Source organism: Temnothorax curvispinosus, unplaced genomic scaffold (genome assembly GCF_003070985.1).
Source record: "Temnothorax curvispinosus isolate PA1 unplaced genomic scaffold, ASM307098v1 QBEX01013138.1, whole genome shotgun sequence".
Classification (NCBI taxonomy): Eukaryota; Metazoa; Arthropoda; class Insecta; order Hymenoptera; family Formicidae; genus Temnothorax; species Temnothorax curvispinosus.
The window spans coordinates 1,173,111-1,190,878 of NW_020222918.1; the positions used below are offsets into that span (position 1 = coordinate 1,173,111).

Below are 17,768 nucleotides of genomic sequence, written 5' to 3' on the forward strand. Positions count from 1 at the left end.
AATCATGCGTAACTGCGATTAGGCGCGTCCGTTTTCGACTACTACATCACGCACTACTCTGCTCGATTACCAAGTAAATATTACTCAAATACTCGTAAAACTCAAGGCCGTAGCATCTTCAAACTTTGTTATCACTTTCAATGATAATAAGATCGTTCGATCATTCGAAAACTGTGAGATGTTGAAATTTAATTTACTCGGGTCATATGGGGACATAAAGAATTGTAGTAGGAAGCTCTAATTAAGAAATATCTTCTTCGTCAACAATGACAATCAATTATTTGTACTTATTTTAAAAAAGAGAGAGATACTTATAAAAAAAAGTAAAATATTTATATTAAAATTGGAAGATTTCAATTATTAGTTATACATGTTAAATAAATTAAAGAAGAATTGAGGAAAGCCTCTCAATAATTTATAACTTTTCAAGAATCGTGACTTTGTGACTCAGATCACGAAAATCTAAAAAGAAGCAAAAGAATGTCAACATATTCTTCGCCTAGAAATGCAAAGAATCTATTATTAATTAAGAAATTCTATATTAATTGAGTCTTTCTCTCCTCCTGTCTCTCTCTCTCTCTCTCTCTCTCTCTCTCTCTCTCTCTCTCTCGTGACCGAAAGTGTGGATAAGGAACCAAGAGAGAGCGCATCAAGTTTGCTACTCCCTCGGGTCTGACTCATGACTTGTCCAACTCACCCGCCTATACCCGAGAGAGAGAATCTGCCATTGTGTATCGTGTCCGCTCATTCGTTCCTGCTACCCACTCCCCGCGTCTCTTCCCCCTTCCCTACCCACGCACCCTTTCTTCGTAAGAGCGGGTTTTCCCGCGGGTGCAGATACGCTTGCAGCAGGTACGTAAGGGTGAGTGCCCTACAAATGGCCAACTTGGAGAAATTTGACGAGAAGTCGCAAAATAATAACACACGCCTTCCAATTTGTGGGCGATAAAAATGTGGATGAGAAACCAAGCTGCCTGATCGACAGTAGGCTTCTCTTCTCACTACATGCTACAATCGCTGTAAATTTTGCATCATATGCTGTAGTCGCTATAAATTTTATATTTCATGTCTTATAAATTGTTGTCGATCTCATATATTTTATATTTTACGGTATAGTGAGGATTTTCGTTCCAAAATTCTGTATTTTCCACAATATTTATCATGAATTTTATATATCTCAAGTTTTACACTGTGCACACGATCGCGACATTAATTTAATATTTCACATCTCGTAATGGAGTTATTATTAATGTATATATTATATTTCATGTAATTATTATTAACCTGGTCATATTTCATAATATCGCCATTAATTTTATTCATAATAATCATAATATAGTCAACCTAAATATATAATATTTTGCCTACGGTCCCCAAGGAACACAATAAAATATAATTAACACGATGTGGCAGCATGCTCTCGGCTGCCCGACTACAAAAATATCAAAATTACGGAAGCGGAGTAAGTTGCTAATTAACTCATACACCGATCAAATTTTTTCCCTAGCCTTTAGCAAATGGCGCCTTCCCAAGTTCGTTACCGTCAAATTGCACAAAAGATACAGCATAAGATATATTGGAGTCTCATGTTACCAGCAGGACCTTCCTAACAACAGTGGAATATTTGAAAAGAACGAAACTAACTCAGCGTTTTTTCATACAAAGTAGACGTGAAAGAAACGAGAAAGCCTTAAGCCGGCTCGAAAAAATGTCTCATCGCTCAAAAATTATATTTTTATCGCTTATACCAAAATATTTGACTGAAGATACGACTTGAAGGACCTAGCCCGAAGACTATTATGTCACCAATCGTCATGCAAATGTTATTCGATAAGAATATGTAAAACTTTCTTTTTTCTTTTAAAGAGAATGATGAATGGTCTAACATTAGTGCGGAGTCAGCTAGTCGAATACGTCGTAAAAAAAAGCTATCATTGACATCGTACCACTCACGATTCTATTGTTCATGAATGGGAATTTCCAGGAAACTTGCTTTCATCTTAATGGAAAATGTTTGTAACTTGTAACGTGTACTTTGATTTTTTTTTCTCCCATTTACTCACCGAAATGGAATGCACTTTGTGTCAGGAAAACACCCCATAGTAACGGAATATGAATCCTACTCTTAAAAGGCCCGACGATACGGTTCTTGGCCAGAAGCGTAAATCAGGCACCTGCCGGCGCTGGTGTTTGACGTGGTATTTCTACAATGCTATAGGTTGCCAGGTAGAAGGGCGGATTTTGCGACCGTAACAATATTCCTGTCTTAGCGTTTGAGTACTATCATTGTATCGTTTTGAAAGATCCTATACCTGCAACACTTTAAGAAGAAAGAACTCTAAACCTCTAATAAAAACCTTACTAAATTTCGCATTGACGATACAAGAGGCTATCCGATCGTATTAAAATTTAAATTTAGAATCGGGTTTTTGCTAGCAAATTTGTTCAACTAAATATTTTTCTTCTTTCGTAACTTCTTAATATTCCATGTTAAATTATTTTAAAAATTATCTAATCTTTATAAATTAGCTTGATAATTCGATAAAAATAACATTTCCTTAGAAATTTCCGTTTGAAATTAAATGAATAAAATATCCACTAATACTAATTTGTATCTCTGAATCAACAACAAAGTTGTTCCTATGTAAAGTTTTGTATTATAAATTAGACTTATTAAAATAGATTAGTTTGATGACTTCTATATTATATGATTCCATATACTTTTTTTATCTAAATAAGCATCAGCTTCGGCATTGCCACAGTGTAATTCTATGTTTCGTATAACATTTTACGATAACATGAAAAATATTAATAATTTATTTTTGTCAGCGTCGTTCATTTTACAGCGTTCTATGTCTAACGACTTTTTACATTAAAAATCTTTTGTATCATAAAAATTCATTAGCAATCGTTAGTATTTCTGATTTTCGGTTCTTTTACCGCGTAGGTCTGGTAGGAGTTATATTATTTTCAGAAAAGCGGTCAACGTATGAGTCAGCGTTAATTCCTAGCATTGACGCGCCCTGTAAGCAGGAACCATAAGGAATCCCTGCAGGACAGCCAAACCTCCAATATCCTCAAAGCAGTTCCTCTAGCAGTTTGTCAAGAAAAACTTAAGGATTCTCAGTAAATTCCAGTGTTTTATGATACACCCTATATAATTAATGTATAATATATAAAACTGCACAAATATATTAGTTGTGTTTTATTGTATGGGCTTGTGTATGTTTGTGTTGTGAAATTCATAAAGAGACTTCTTCCTTTATTGAAAAGATACACAAAAGATTATGAACATTTATAACAGAAAACTAATTAAACAAAACATTTGCAAAAATGTAAGACATATTTTGCATCATTCTTGAAGCTTTTCTTAGAAAGCAGGAACGCGATATATGTATATGGGATAATCCAGCATAAAAAGCGTAACAAAGCTGTTCTCTCGAGAACTATCCATAACGAAAAAAATTCGTCATAGTAATTTAGATTTTCGGAGCCTTTCATGTGACATGAATATTACTACAGGGCCCGGCAGGAGAACAAGGAGACGCCCTTCATTTTTTAAAGAGCAATAAATTTTTGCACTTTAAATGACTCATCGTTTTGAATTAATTTCTATTATATGTATATATGTATAAATTTAATTTGTTTTCAAACAAGTCTGCGAGTCAAACTCACATTCTAAACTTAGTGAAAAACTTCTTAATTCAATTCTAAAAACAATAATCGGTACGTAACGATATCGAACCTAAAAATATTATTATTACTGCATACACATTTATGTACAATCAAGTTAATTACGATATCGTGAACAAAATGTGAATCTCGACTGAAATACGCTCATTTTAAATAACCGCACATCTTCCGTGAACTTCATTTGCAGCATCATATGCTTATTTTCGTAACAGAGATGCATTCAATGTCAGACGTGATTTTACATGAAGAAAAACTCAGGTATCAAGCATGATGATTACGTAAAAATGTAAATCGATCGCTAAATAATTTTTAGAATTTAAATCCGCGTGCAGATGTTGTCTCACAAACAAATTTATACGCCTATTTATACTCGTTCGCCTATCCATATACGCGAGAACGATACGGAATCGGTACAGTACACGTTGAGCGGTAAATGCGCGACGAGGACGCGAAATGCCGCGGCGCGGGCGCGGGCGCACGTACGATTCCGTGAATCAAGCCGCAACTTTGCGGCGACGCGCGCCGTATGCATAATATACGTTCGTTCCGCCGCGAGACGCGAGACGCGGCGTGAGTTTCCGTACAACCGCGCGCCCGCGCCGCCCGCCGCCCGTCGTCGTACGCGAGAACAACGCTCGCGCCTACATAAATACGGTGCGACTTCCGGCGTGTATCACAGATAATGGTATCGCCGGAATGCACGTCTCGTTAGAAAAATTACAGACACCGCTTCCCCCGTGACACGCACAACGTCGCGCCCGCGCGCCGCCTCGCATTCAATTACCGCGGCAAGATTTCTCGTCGCTTTATCTGCGCAACGCCCGTACAAAGCCAAAAGGAACGCAGCAACCGTACAAATTCCAGACATGGTGTTTTACGTTGCCCTTCCCCCGACGGAAATTTATTTCGTCGCTGAACACCACCCAGGCAATCTACTCTCCCGATTCCAAAAACAGTTTAATTTCTACGATAAATTACGGAGACGCGAGGGGGACCTGGGGGACACTTTCCAATCAGCATAAACTTGGCTTTTCCTCGGCAGGAATTTACCGTAAATTTTGGAAAAGCGAAAAGACCCGTTGAAACGATAAAATAAGACACAGATTGCATAAAGTCTGCGTATTGAAAGCAGAACGTGCTGTATGAAGAGACGTGAAACGGAGATGAAACGTTCGCGATCTTATCTTAAATCGCGACTCTTGAATTTCTTAAAGCTAACTCTCAAGTTACGTACGACCACTGGCGTGGTACGTCTCTCTCTTCCTCCATGTTACATTTTATACTTTCCCCCGCGGAATAAGGGCACTTCGATGGGGTGTCGCGACAGGGAAAGTGACGTGTTAGGCGCATTAAGTGACATTTATAGCGATTTGAGCGAGGCATCGATGAATTTCCAGGCTCATTACGGCGTGACATTGCCCTTTAACGTTCCATCGTCGCGCACACACACGCTTCACACATTGTACTCTCGCGTCTGTGCACGTGTGCACATATCCGCGCGCGTGCACTCGCGTTGTACGACGTCACGTAAATCTTCACGTGTCGAGACAAAGGAGAAAGATTGATTCGAGTCTAGCGAACATTCAGTCATTGCTCCACGATGTTTTACATGTATCACTTTTTTAAGCCTGTGCTAAAAATGAATAATTGTAATTCGTAGTAGATGCGTATAAAAACAATGTTTTAGGATACAAAGTAATCATATATAGGCTTCCCCCTCATAAATCATATAAACTTTCTGCGAATGGAATCGATGTGAACTTTATAGCGCGAGAAGTTTAGTTTACGACATCTACCGCGGGTTAATCGACTCTTTATACATAAAGAAAGAAAAGGAGCATATAGGAGCACGGGAACGGTGACTGGAAACTAGTTCCAATACCTTGAAACTGGAATCGAGCGCGGGATCTAAACTTCGACGACGACTCGATATTTGCGATTACAAATCGCACGTGCGCACCATTCATCGCCGATCTCTCGGCGGTGCTGGGTGGCTGAAAACGAAAGTGACCGTCTCCCGGTGATAATAGTCATTACTCGAAAGGGGGAGAGTGCACTCGAGCCGCGGCTGCATGCGAGGTGGCCGCAAATTATTCACGCTTATACGCACGCACGCACGCACACTCACACACACATGTCTACATAAAGTAAAAGCGGAGGCTCTTAAGGGCCGCTTCGGAGCACACAAATCGCAATCGAGTTACACGCGAGTCTCTTCCATAAACAGATTAACCGACGCCCAGCACACGTTCGTAGCGTTATGACGTCATATTCCGTAACCAAGCGGGACAGAAAAGAAAAGAAACAAAAAAGAAAGAAAAAGAGCGCACGAAACGTCGGCCGAGCGTTACACGTTAGTGAGTCGTGTGTGTCGCGTTTTGCACACATGTGGTGTGCGCTTCTCTTCGCGTGGCATCCCGAGTGTCGGTCGAAACGTATATCTCTCCAACATCACGTTACGTCTATAAGTCGGAAATAATTTTGATACCAAATACTTGTTTCGACTCGACGGCCATGAAAATAGTAATTTCCTCCCTCACGCTTCCACGGCACAAGGAATCTCCTTTTATTCGCGGCTATCTCGATGGACAATCTTCATTAAAATTACGAGCGAATTAACGAGGAAGCGAGGGAACTTTTAGACATGTTGTGCAAGATCGTTCCCGAAGACGAATAATAGCGCGCTGTCCTAATCTTCGCGAGGTTTATCGCGTTGCACGGGGAGCAGGCGCACATGTACATACCCGCAAACAACATACACACATGGTAGGTAGACATACAAAAGATCGCGTGTAACGGATTTCAAAACAACGAAACACATTGGGCGCGAGTTTAGCGCCCGGGATAATACGCGCTATGAAGAAATAAAATTCACACGCTTGCGCAACCGCGGATGCATCCAAGAGTAACGCTCGCCTTCAGAGCGCACTTCTAAGTCGCAAAAAAAGAGTCTCTCTGTTGTCCAATTCTCGAAAATTATTTACAATAGTCAAAAGTGTGCCGAGAATGTGGGGTAATGTTGAATAACGAGACGCCTTCTACTTCGACAATGACCCGTTTCGCGCTAATCCCGAATACAATTCTATTCTCACACTCAAAGAAAGAATAGTATGCCAGAGACTAAAAAATCGGGGCAAAACTTTGACTATGTGTTATGAAGTTGCGGTAAGAAAATTGTGTAAACTAAAGAAACACAGTAATGTTAACCGTTTGTAGTAAATACGATTAGAGAAAACAGTGATGTAAAATAGTTATAACGAGAAATTATTGACACAGAAGAATTATTGACATAGTTATATTAACGAGAAATTATTGACACAGAAAGTATGTTATAATCTCTCTTTCAAGCGAGTCCTTTTTGAAGTACACTTCACAAACTGTGATCTCGTAATGCAGCGACGCTTACCGACTTCCTGACAGCATTGCGTCATCGTTTCTGTCAAAGTCGTCGCGCAATTTTGTGTTTATCGGCGTTTTACTGCACTGAATAATTAACGTTCGACTTCGGCTATGTCGAACTCCGTTCCGTTCGGTCTGTGAACTGATCTTCGCGGTCTTACATGGCTCGCGTTACCGACGCCGTTTACGTCGCATAACGTGTGTCACAACGCATACGCAACACGCACGTAATTCCGCACCGTACGCAACGTCGCGGTGCAACAACGCGGCCAATGAGCGAACGCGTGCAGCCGTATATGCACGCGGGTGAGCACGTGCACGTCGATCGCAGAAAAAAAGAAGGAGGAGGAGGAGGAGAAGGGTCGAAAGAAGAGAGTCGTGTACGCGGTGTCAATATTTATTACAATGTCGCCGGAGGTCGTCAAGTTAAACGTTAAACCACGAAAGCTGCACGAGAGAATAACGGAAACCGCATGAGATATCGTTCCTTCTTCTCCACGTTAAAATAAAGAAGAAGTCAAAAATTTCACAAAGTGAATGCTCGTTCTAGGAATGTCATAAGAAGGTCGTCTTTAGACGACTATTTGTTTCAGCTGCATTTGCGGGGGCTTTCATCGCGATTAAGATAAAACGTAAATGACTAAATAAGTTCTAGAGAATGTGTCTCTTTTACGCGCGATAACGACCTTTATTTATTCTAGGATTTTACGATGATCTTAGCGATTGCATTTATCTAGTTCTGATGCTTTAAGGTTAAAAGGGCCTTCAGAAATATGAAAAGATATGGCTATAGGACTGATAAGTCTTCTGATATAACCGAGGGCTCGAAAATATAAATGAGAATAAAACAAACAAAAGTGGAAAGCGCAAGAAAAGGGAAAACAGATCTACTTTGCATTGTATTAAACAAATTTCGTCTGTTTTTATTTAGAAACGTAAAAGCGGAGTAAGATTGTAAATTAAAAGTTTAGGATTTTGAAGACGCCGCTCTCGTCATTTTGAATTCAATGATTAGCTAATTGTGAAACAGAGAGCGGATTTAATACTAAATATGTATGATAAAAAAATGCAAGATCCATTTGGTTACATTTACCGCTTATGATATTTATAACCTTTTTTTTTTACGACATTTCTGATCGGTTGTGCAATTATATAAGGCGAATGTTTAACGAAACACTCTCGATCCATTATCTTACTCCGGCATTATTTATATAAGTATAATGTATACATATATAGATACAATTAATATAACGCCGTGAGACATGTTTTATCACGCAAGGTGTTGACAGCTTACTGGCGCAAAAAGATTCGTGGACGATTCGAGACCCCGAGAACCGAAAAAGAAAAGCTAACGTCGCGAATTAGCTGTGTAAGCTGTGTAAGCCGTCGTTAACAGGCGTCGAAATCTCAGACACGGATCTCGGATCCTCCCGAGATTATTACTATTAATCTCGCCACTCGTGCAAACACGCTGATAATTATTTTCGGCTGTGCTAATCGAATGTAATCGATCGGAGATACGTATTCAGAGGATCGACTCTCCGGAAGGAGAGTAACACGCGCTCGTTACGTTTACCAGTCGCTGATAACGGCCGCGCGGCGCGAACGGCGATAACGATTATCATGTACGTGAACCTTCGTAAACCACGGTCCGTCCGTTCCGCATAGAAACGACGAGAAGAAGAGGCAGCGGAGAGATGACGAAAAGGAGAAAGGGGGAGAGAAGGGGGCACCGCTTGTGGAAATTTTTGATACGAAGTATATGACGTATCGTAGTTTCGTGGAAACTACTGAGAATTGTGGCTTTATACTTCTCATAGTTCTACAGTTTGTGACAGATCGAACGAATAGTTTTGGCCATTAAACCAAAGAAAATGCCTCGAAACAAATTGAGACTTTGGGGGAGATTCTCTCCGACATTGAGAAATAATTCCAAAAAGTTCTTTCAAAGGAAAAAAGAATTTACCGAACTTAAAAAACTCGTAGACGTTTTATTCGTCGTAAAACGATTCCCGGACAATCGTGTCGATCTATTGGCGTTGCAGCAAGAGTGGATGATAAAGAATGATGAAATATCTTCTAGACAAATTGACGGGCCAAAGAGACGTATCTCCAAGTATTAAGACTTTATTACCCTAGCTTGAGCGACGCGTGTAAAAATCACACGAAACGGAGATACATTCTAGGATGGATAACGCAGCGAAATAAGCGCGGACTCGCGCCTCGAAAAATCACTCAAAAAGAACGAAAAGCACCTCTCTTATCGTGACCCGTGCGCGACAAAGATTTTTCGGCCATTTTTCAGCTTCAAATCGTCGAGCTGCCTGTTGGTTCCCCTTCGATTCAAAGCGCGACGTAATATCATAAATTGGCAAGTATAAAAGCTCTATAAAAAGACCAAAATTAACTCCACGTTTCCCTGATGAAACGCGCAACTCTCCGGGAAAGCGGAGTAACTCGTCCAAATTGACACAAAACATGAAATAATTTTATATACGGTTCGTATTTTTAGCGTTTCATCATTTCAGCTTTCCGTAAATTGACGTTATTAAACTCAGGTAGGGGATTTATTGATTATCTCTCATGCGTCATTGTAGAATTTATACGGCAAATACGGAAATATGTCCGTATAAAATATAAAGTAATTTTTTCTATTCGCTAATGAAAATTAAATTTGACCAACGATTCCGAATACCTTTCCGGTGAAATTCAGAATTGGTAAGAAATTTATGAGTTCAATGGGGTTACGTCGCTGAGCGACAGATCGCTTGCAAGATCCTACGCGAATTGAATCCATGTGAAGTCAATTCTGCGCTACGAGATATACCATCGAGAAGCACGCGATACCATGTGTTCCAATATATTGGCACTCTTCGCGATCCTGTCAGCTCCAGATCGTAGATCGCGATCGGCTCGCCTTTATTACACAACGGCCGCCGACGCACTGTATAACAATCGAGGCAGATAACGCAAGTTTGATAATAAATCTGTATCGGTACAGATCGCTATAACGCATAACAACCGATAAAAAACGTGCAGAGGCGCGTAAAACGATCGCCGTCTTCACCGATCTTTTTGCTACGAAATCGTCTCCCCCCTCTCCCTTTCCCCGCGAATTTAGATCAGCGATATTAAATCTGCGACGCTCCCTTTCTTCACACACATAATTAGAACACGTCTTTTATGTATCGTGAGAAAATATATTTCGTAACGAATCTATTACGGTGAACGTGAATTAAAAACAGAACCTGCAAATTTGTACTCTATAATATGAGTCAATTTATTATCCCATTTATTACTCCATTTATTACCCCATTTCGTTGAAGAACTTGCGAGCAGGCTAATTTTAGTTGGGCTTGCTTGCTTGCTTGCTTGTTTTAGAGACTATCATTCATCCGAGGAACTTTAGAGTCTCAAGTTTTTTTTATTTTCCATACAATCTACCTAGATCCATATCTTTTCGTATATAAAGACTGAACAGCTGACACCGAGCACGTACTCGGTGCAATAAGTAGCCGTCCCGGTCAAAGTATTAAAACTGTGCTCACGACAAACCTGATCGGGCGGATCAATGAACCCAACTATGAATATTCGGGGATCGCGCCATTCGCCGGGGAAGAAGAAGAAGAAGAGGAAGAACGGAAGAGATGTGGAGATGTGCATGCGCGCGCGTGCGGCGTCATAATCTTATCGTCGATCGCGAGTGATTCAACTTTGAACTTTCCATTGGCCATCGGACGAAAATACACCCGCGGATTCGGCTATCGAGGTGGCACGGTTCGATTTCTGGCCGGGGGGGAAGGGGAGGAAAGGAGGGAAATACGCGAATAACATCGTCGCGACGTGATATTTTCGTGAACCTCCGAAGAAACGGTTTTTTCCCCATTTCCGTTTCGATCGAGATGACCGTCGAGGAAACGGCGAACAAAGACGATATTAATCATCGGTTTCATCAGCATCGCTCGATCCTATTAGCCGCGATTGTATCTTCGCCGAGAGATAACGCTCGAAAGAAAGAGACAGCGAGGAACAGAGAGATGGAAGAATCGTGCGGTTAAACTGAGATTACATTATATACTTAAATCACGCCGAGCGAAGCCGTATAACAGTGTGCTTTTAATATCTTGTAGCATTATAATTAAAGAAACCTTTTTAATACACCACGGGCCGTCGAGGGAATTATTACCGCGGGGATAACGCGTACATAATTGTGCGTAGCACAGGGACGCGGTCCTCATCCCGTCGCCGACTATCTTCGCTACGGAAGAAGGTCGGCGATCAGCCGCGGGGATGGGATCTCGAGCGGGGGAATACGTGACTTGTGCTTAAAGGTCGAGATGCTTCGCGGTGAGACGACCAAGTGTCGAGGACTTACTCTCGTTCGGGTAGCGTCAAGGATCACCGAGCGACGCGACGACAGTCCCGGACCGGTAAATCCGCCCACAGCTGACGGCGGCAGTGACGGCAGTGAAAGAGGATCACCACCATTTCGTCGTTCAATCGCGTCGGACGTACCGGGAGTGCACTTTCCATTCAAGCAGCCGACGATAGTTTCGCCGCAGAGTGATCAATCGCACCGTGCAAAAGCGTTATTGCACTCGTACACATATCCACCCACACGTAAGAACGAGAGAGCGAGAGAGAGAGAAACAGAGAGAGAGAGCGTAGTCGTCGACACTGAAGAGAACCGTCACACACGCTGTGTTCCAGGCCACGAAGATGCACTGTAGAGAAGCAGCGTAATCTCGTTACAAAGGTGGAGAGAAAGAAAATAGAGAAGCGAGATGGAGAAAGAGAAGAAGGAGGAGCGAAGAAGGGAAGAAGAGGAAGAAAGAGAGAAACGAGGAGAAAAGCGCTGCATGTTGCAGCAAGCGTAATATCGCATGATACCATCGCGTTACGGAGAACGCGTCGCCCATCATACGAAACGCGCATCGACGAATTCTCAGCGACAAACTTGGAGCGCGATACCAAGAATCCCGGCTACGGCGAGACTCGGCGAGATAGACGAATAGACAGAGACGGAGGGTAAGAAGGAAGAGAGAGAGGGATAAAGAGAGCACTGTTAACTGAAATCACACATTGCGGCTATCGTTTCCGCGGAAAGCGCATGCACGAACGAGAATCACGATCGGCAGCACCACACGCGCGCACACACGCACTTCCGAGGAGCCACGGCACTGCAGATTTCGGCGTAAAGATAGCAGAGGAGGACCGCGGGATCGCGGAAGAGGGCGATTGTTACCGTCCGAAAGTTAACGGCGCGTCGTTCTCCGCCGAGAGGCACGAGAAATTATCGTGGCGTGGCGAGAACGAACGGCTGATGCCGCTGATGACGGCCGAGACTGGAATCTGCGGAGGGACGACGACGCAGCGCCGGAGGAACCGTGGAACTCGCGCGGTCCCGACGCGTCTAGCAGCTCCATCTTGACTCGCTCGAGTCGGCGGCGGTCGCACGGCGCTCTCTCGGAGTCAAGTCTCACTCTTTCTCTCTCTTTCTCTCTCGCACGCGCGCGCGCACACACATACACACACGCGTGTTCGCCGAGCCGTCCGCTCGCTCACTCACTCTCGTTGGTATGTCCGTCCACTCTCGCGAAAGAGCGAGAGCGTGCCGGGGAAACACACGCGCGCGCGCTCGATCCGCTCTCACCAACACAATAAATCCATTGTGAGGGAGAATTCCTGGCGGCGCATTCCGCATGTATGTAAGAGTACGAGGAGAGCAGAGAAGAGCAGAGACAAGGAATGAGTGAAGGAGCGAGTGAATGAGATGGACAGAGAGAGATAGAGAGGGAGAGAAGGAGAGAAAGAAAAAGAGAGTCACCGACTCGAGTCAGCTCGGACTCCACTAGCTCGTGTTCGCGGATGTCGTTACGGAGGAAGAGGTAGAAAAGGTGGAGAAGAAAGAGAAAGACGTGCTCTCGAAGGGGAAAGGGGCAGGAGCGAGAACGAGAGTGTATGTATCTACGTATGTATATGTGCGTGTGAGTGAGGTGGGAGGTAAGTAGCAAACGAAGGGGGCGAGGGAAAAAGAAAAGGAGCCGATATACCGGAGGGACGTTTGGTGGGGAAGGAATTAATGCATGCCTGAGGAGGGGCAGGGAGAAAGACGGCGGGGGGGGGGGCGGGCGGAGGGGAACGAAAGCGGAGGAAGAGGAGCGAAAGGGGAGCGAACGAGGGAGGGAGGGCGGGAGGGAAGAGAGTACGCGAGGCGTGTATATGGTCGTCGTATAAATAGACGAGAGAGGCGATATAGGCGTCGTATAGTACGATTCCTAGGGCAGGTAGTGTGGATCCTCGTAACATGCGACCGACTACTCCACGCGCGCGCTCACACTCGTTCTTTCCACCCAGTGTGGGCACCACACCGGGAGTTACACCGATACACGCGCGAACACCCGCTCGCTATACGATCGCACGTACACACGAGGCGAGGGCGCGAGAGAAGACGGCGCGCGCACATGCATACACGCGACACACGTACGTTCACCACCAACGCGCGACCACACGATACCATGCACCGTGCATCTCGAGTTCACTCGTGCACTCGCGTGAATACCGTGTATAAATGAAATACACACGCGTCTCTACACCTATTTCCTCGCCCCGCGCGTTTCGCATAGCCGTTACACACTTTATCCCCGATGCTTCGCCAACCCGCGTTTTCACTCCCGCACTCGCGACACGCGACGGGTGGACACTGGTGGACGGATGAATGAACGCGGGGACGGGATCGCGCGGATCGCCGCCGGAGCGACCCGTCGGCGAACGGCGCGGGGAAGCCGCGTTTCTTTTTGTTTTAATTTTTTCTTTTACCTACCTACCCTCGTAGCTCCCGTCCACGTTTTCAGCGTGACGGCCTCGGGAGAGAGGCCCCAGTCGGAGCCGCGGGTTCGCGTGCACCAGTGGAACGCGCGTCACGTCACGAAGCACGATCGCCGCTACGCGGGTAGTCTTTACCGACCGGGAGAGCAGCGCAGCGACCGAGACAACGGCGACGGCGACGACGACGACGGCAACGGCAACGACAACAACGTCGTCGCCGCTGCTGCTGCTGCTGCTGTTGCTCGGTGACGCGAGCGAGGGTCGAGCCGGCGGCACCGAATTATTGACATCGCCGTCACCGCGGAACGCGGATTTAGAACGTGTCACGACGATTCCCGTAGGTACCTCTCCCTCCCTCCCTCCCTCACCCCTCTCTCTCCCCCCTGTGGCCTGGTATCGCTGTCGATGAATCTCCCTCGCTCACGCGCGTGCACCGGTTACTCTCCGATTCGATTGCTCAACTGAACCGCCTGCGACGAGCCGGAGTCGTATAACCGAGACGGCCGACCACGCGCGCGCATGCATACACACGCACACACACACACACACGTCACGCGGAGAAGGAGAGACAAGAGAGGGAAGGAGTAAGAGAGACTGGCATACGTCGTGCACGTTCAAAGCACCACCACCACCACCGACGCCCCGCTGCGCGCTTCCCTCCCCTCCTCCCCCCACCTCTTCCTGCGCCTCCTCCTTCACCTTCACCTTTTCCGACCGCTGCCTCCTCCTATGATTCCACTTCTACGCTCGTGTATCTCGGCGGACGTGCACGCATACGCTTCACCGAGTCACTCGGACGAGCCGAAACGACGCGCTCGTTCACTCTGACAGCCCCTACATTCACGTTACGTACACGCGCTCGCGCGCTCGCGTATGCAACACGCAGCTGAGAGAGAGGAGCGAGAGATCGAGAGAGAGAGAGAGAGAGAGAGAGAGAGAGAAAGGAAGGGAGACACGCTTGCTCCCACTGACAGTTGCTATATCTCGACCGCGTGCGTATATATACGTGTGCGTGCATGCGTGCGTGTATGGCCGTGTGTGGCTCACACGTACACACGTACGGATGCACTTGTGCGCGCGCTAAGCGGCTCTTCCACACTCTACACGCCGCGAGTAGCGACGGCGCGGCGCGGCGCGGCGCGACGACTCGTCGTCGACACGCGCGACCGTATATGCGTGTGCGCGCCCGAGAGCCTCTAACCCGGAGCGGCACACACCTACGCACACACAGCCGACCACCAGCGGTCCGTCGCCACGGACTTGCGAGCCTTCCAGGAGCGTAGCCCGCTACCGCGCTTTTACCCCGCCGTATTCTTTCTTTCCCTTCGTCGCTGATAAATAATCGACGGGTCGCGCAGGCCGCACGAGTTTTCCAATTTCGAAGACTTGAGAAATTAACGTTACCGTGGCAAAAGAATCAGTTTTCGAGTTTTTAAATACATTTATTACTTGTACTCAAATTCTTTTTACCTAATTATTTTTTTTTTCTTTTAAGAAAAATTACTTTTTAATTACCAGAAAATAAATATTAATTTCTTCGATTTCTTGAAAGTTTACTTGTTTTTATTTAATGTTAACTGAAGAGACAAAGTGATCCAATTCACTTTTTTAAGAACTTGGAAAAACTGGCCTGAAAGTCGGAAACGTTAAATTCAATTTTCTCAAATCTTTATGAAAACCGTTATTATACGGAAGCTTTCAATCAGTATTGAACGAAAATTATAGATATACAGTTCAGTAACGGGCATAGTGGTGTACGTAGCGACGTTCGTTATTGGAAACGGAAATGATATTTCTGCAACAAAAATATCGAGACACGAGAAGTTTTTCGAAGGATTGGAAAAAGCGTTGAATATAAAATACGCTTCACCCGGGAGACGATAATAAAATCTTGATTAGCTAATTCTAGCGAGTTTTGCTTGAACAGAATTTTGACTCGAAATATGATTATCAAAATATACTTAATAGATAGAATAAATATAATCAAGATTAATAGCAACATTAAATCCACAATGACCTCAGTAATTAAGTTAGCAAATTAAGTTATAAAAATAAAAAAATATTTTTTTTGTTTCGCATACACATAAATTTAAATTAGTTACTGTAGTAACGAGATTTCCTTTTTTTATTCAAGAAAATGTGACGCAACTTACTGTTGTTCGACTTATTCATCGTTGCATCAATAATTACATTATAGAATAGATTACGGCGGATAGGAAACGGACAAGTTCTTACAGACTGTACGTTACGTTATGCATGTATTTTAAGCGAGACGATTATGAATCTCATATCTTTTCTCCCGGTCTCTGCCTATCTCTTTTTCTCCTCCTTGTCGCTCTCCTTCTCCTCGCGAGCTGATTACACACAGCTGATAGCCTCGCATCGACAACTAACTGCTAGTGTGATCGCGACGGGATCGTATGAATCACGCCGGTAGACCAGGCATGGTCATATGCTATTTCGGAGCCTCGGGTTGCGTTCGAACAGTCAAAAGAATAAGAAATCGCGAATCCACTCCCGACTTCTATTTTATTACACCGTTGTCGTTACGCAAACAAAGATCAGCGCCTTTGACATATTCTGCCTCGATTCTTTGTAATGCTGAATCTTATTGTAGGCACGCCTCACTTCGGCTTTGTACAACCTGTTACGTTTTTATTCCACCGTAATTTATTCTACTTTGCACTCCTTTTTGTTCCGTCCTTATCTACATTATGCTTCTTGTAGAAAATTTAATTTTCAAAACAGCGTTAATACCTATCTACCGATCTCGAGATTTCTCTAAGAAAGAAGCAAGCAGCTTTGTGTGGTCTATTATTCTACAAAAAACCGAGAGAATATTTCTTTTCTTGACAAATCACGCTCTTCACGAGAAATTTGTTAATCACTCACGTAATCGCGGGTTTTATTCTTTGTCGAACGTCGTATCTATTTCTTTTTACTCCGTCACATCTCGCAAATTTTCGATTTTAATTCTCAAAATTGTTCAGGAAACGGAAAACGCGTAGCTCTGTTACTTCGTTATTTAAGAAGATATCGGGAAGTCTCTTCATAAGCGATTCGTCATAGGGCGGAATCTGTGTTTTTATGACTTTGTCAAGTGTCGCAGGATCGCGACATTAAGATTGAAAGACTCATAGACGAAGTAGACACATCTGGCGTAACAGTGGCCTCTCGTACGCTGTGCGTAAACGCTCGGGACGACTCGTGCGCATCATGCACACTCGCATGTGTGCATACACACGCGCTCGCTATCTGCATAGCCAAGCAGGGGCGGTCGTTACACGCGAGAGCAGATAGAGCGCCGTAACAGATGCAACGAGCGCACGAAGGGAATTAATTTCATAATAAAGAACGCACACCGGGAAAAGTGATATGTAATAATGCGGTAACCACTTATCCCGGGAATATTGTTATTTAGAAATAAAATATTTAAAAAATGGAGCCTAACGAGATAAAGACACATGATAATTAAAGTACGTAATTAAATAATACCAACAAAATAAAATTGTAACAATTATATTAATTTCACAACGGAGAAAAGAGATTGATAAAAGACCTCTCATTACAAGAATATTATTTAGATTATTAGGAAATGGTAAGACACGATAATTAATATGGAATATATAATTGAATAATTTCGAAAATTAAAATTAGCGAAAAATGAGATTCATTATTTTGAATTAATTTTTTTATATACATTTTTATTTCGTGATCAGTTAAAGCAATATTAAGCTTCTATATAATCCATTTATAAATTGAGGGAGAATATTGCAGAGAACAATTTACAAATATATTCTTTTTTTCTCTTTCTTTTCGCCTGAATGATATTGGTCGAGGCCGCGTGC

The 17,768-nt window shown here is 43.8% G+C and overlaps 1 protein-coding gene across 10 annotated transcripts in view; it reads right to left on the reverse strand.

Annotated features, from left to right (window-relative positions):
• LOC112463374 (putative transcription factor capicua) overlaps nucleotides 1-17,768 on the reverse strand; it is a 48,720-nt gene that overhangs the window by 16,439 nt on the left and 14,513 nt on the right. The window contains exons 1-2 of one of the 10 annotated variants that reach the window (XM_025029774.1): nucleotides 13,916-14,255; nucleotides 11,468-11,816 (exon numbers count right to left, since the gene is read on the reverse strand). The exons of 5 other annotated variants lie outside the window; for them this stretch is intronic. The gene's annotated coding sequence lies outside the window, so the exon portion shown is untranslated. Of the gene's footprint in view, nucleotides 1-11,467; nucleotides 11,817-11,982; nucleotides 12,310-12,337; nucleotides 12,493-13,915; nucleotides 14,256-17,768 lie in introns of those variants that run through there. 4 more of the 10 variants (XM_025029775.1, XM_025029776.1, XM_025029773.1 and 1 more) reach the window with 4 other exon arrangements.